This window comes from Urocitellus parryii, unplaced genomic scaffold (genome assembly GCF_045843805.1).
Source record: "Urocitellus parryii isolate mUroPar1 unplaced genomic scaffold, mUroPar1.hap1 Scaffold_107, whole genome shotgun sequence".
NCBI lineage: Eukaryota > Metazoa > Chordata > Mammalia > Rodentia > Sciuridae > Urocitellus > Urocitellus parryii.
The window spans coordinates 373,334-375,570 of NW_027551836.1; the positions used below are offsets into that span (position 1 = coordinate 373,334).

The window sequence follows — 2,237 nt, forward strand, 5'->3', positions numbered from 1 at the left end:
GTCCAAACTTACTCCAGGAATAAAAGCAATATTTCTCATGGACTACAGTTGACACAATATATTAGTTAAGAATACTTTAGGTATTATGTAAACACTAAGTATGAATTATTTTTCTTTTTTTGTCATAAAATATGTTATTGGAAAAAAAAAGTCACCGTCTTAGCAAGATGGGGGGTAGGAGCCCCAGCGACATCGGGGTCCCGGCCTCAGGCTGAGCCGCTGAGTTATCCCGGCGCTGTCTCGGGCTCCGATGCCCTGCGCCCGGCCGCTGGGTCCCCGACGCGAGGAAGCGAGTGTGTGCCTGGCGGCGTCCAGGACCAGAGACGGGGAGAGGGTGTGGGCAAGGAGCAGGGCGTGAATGCATGTGGAGCGCACGGGCGCCTCGGAGCTCCAAGGAAGATGAGTTGCTTCCTCGACGATGCACGTCCCAAGTAAGGACCAGAGCGCGCCGGGGCCTGGGTTTGGCTTCAGGGTCTCTGTCCTTCCTTGTTTGACCCCTGATTGTCCGCATTTAAAGTAATAATAAAATGCTTAGAAAGCAAACGGTGGGGATGAGAAGGGACGGTCCGCAGGTTTCCGTGGACTCAGGCGGCCACTGCTTCTCTGGCTCCCTGGCTCCACACTCTGCCGAGCTCAATCCTCGCGGCTCCTGTCGCTGGGCTCGCCTGGCACCTCTGCCGGCTTCTCCGCCTCCTTGGCGCGCTCCTGCTCAGAGTTGCTCGCTTGTGGGGATGGAGTTCTTCTTTGGCCGCCCCTTGGGCTTGGTAGGGGACTCCAGGCCGCCGCCCTGCACTACTATTTTCTTCCACTTCATCCTCCGATTCTGATACCACGTCTTCACCTGCAACTGGCTCAGGCCCGAGGACTCGGCGAGATCTATTCTGTCGGACGTGGAGAGGTATTTCTGCTTCTCAAAGCGTTTCTCCAGGCCCATCAGCTGCACCTCGGTGAACACAGTGCGGCTCCGGCGCCCCTTCTTGGCTTTCGTGCTCGGCTCACCAGGGCCTGCGGCCTCCAGCTTCCCGCGGAGCTGCAGCTCCAGCGGCTGGTGCGGCGCACCCGCGGCGCCAGGCAACCCAGGCCCGGCGGCCAGCAGCGCTGAGCCCAACCCGGAACAGCCGAGCGGCGCCAGCGGGAACTTGAACACCGCCTGTTCTGCCTTCAGCACTGCCAGGTGGCTGTGGAAGGGCCGCGCCGCCAGCAGCGCCTGCACGCCGAACTTGAGCAGCTCCCCCGCGGCGGCGGCGGCTGAGGCGCGGGCGGTTCAGTGAGGATTTCCTCGATCATGAAGCTTTGGTAGCGGTGTGGCCAGTGATCTGCACAGCCCTCGGGCGGGCCGCAGCACAGGGCGCCCGGCTCCCGGCTCCCGGGCAACTGCATCGCTGCAAAAAAAAAAAAACAAGGACACTTTTGTAATGGAATAATAATTAAGATTTTGTTTGTAAGGAAGAAGGGGAAAATGGGTACTAGGCACATAGTTATCAATGTCTTCCTTAAAAACTCAGTAAACATTATCATTGTTTCCCTTATTTCACTATATTCCAGTGAGAATTTCATTTTTTACCAATGCTGGCCCTCAAATATGAGCTTTGGAAGCAAAGTAGTTTCTGTCATTTAACCACAAACATTTTGTTCATTTCTTAGGTATGTTGTGTCTTCTAAATATAATATTTAGAACTAACAACACTTTCTGGGAATGTATAGAAACCATATTGTTGTAGTATTTTGTTTGTTTTCTTTTTGGTGGATAATATGTACATTTAGAAAGTGGATGTGGATTGACACTTTTTCTTCAAAATAGAGGTATGGAATTTGCCCCCCTCATTGCTTTCTGAGAAAAGTTCTAGAACGTAATAAAGAATTATGAGTAAAAGACTGGAAAAAAATACCTATTAATAGGTCTTCCATGAGAACTTTATCTTGATTTTTTAGCAAGAGAACAAAAGAAAGTTTTACATGTTATGAATCTCACATAACAGAGGGAGACTATCAGCTCAAATATTGATTGAATTTATAGAATTGTGCAGTTTATGAGAAGATGTACTTTTTGCCTTTTTCCATACAACAGTAAATATATCATCTAAGTTATCAACACTCATATTGTATTTTCATCACTCTATTCTACAAAATAATATAAATATATGTTTAATATACCAGCACTTTGATAATAAAAGTTTTAACAGAGAACAAAGTATGATTGTTCCAAGCTTGAATCTGTATGCACATAATTCAGGATA

At 48.9% G+C, this 2,237-nt stretch overlaps 1 pseudogene; it reads right to left on the reverse strand.

Annotated features, from left to right (window-relative positions):
• Positions 1–633: 633 nt before the first annotated feature.
• On the reverse strand, positions 634–1,380 carry LOC113178641 (homeobox protein BarH-like 1 pseudogene; annotated as a pseudogene).
• Between the last annotated feature and the right edge of the window lie 857 nt (positions 1,381–2,237).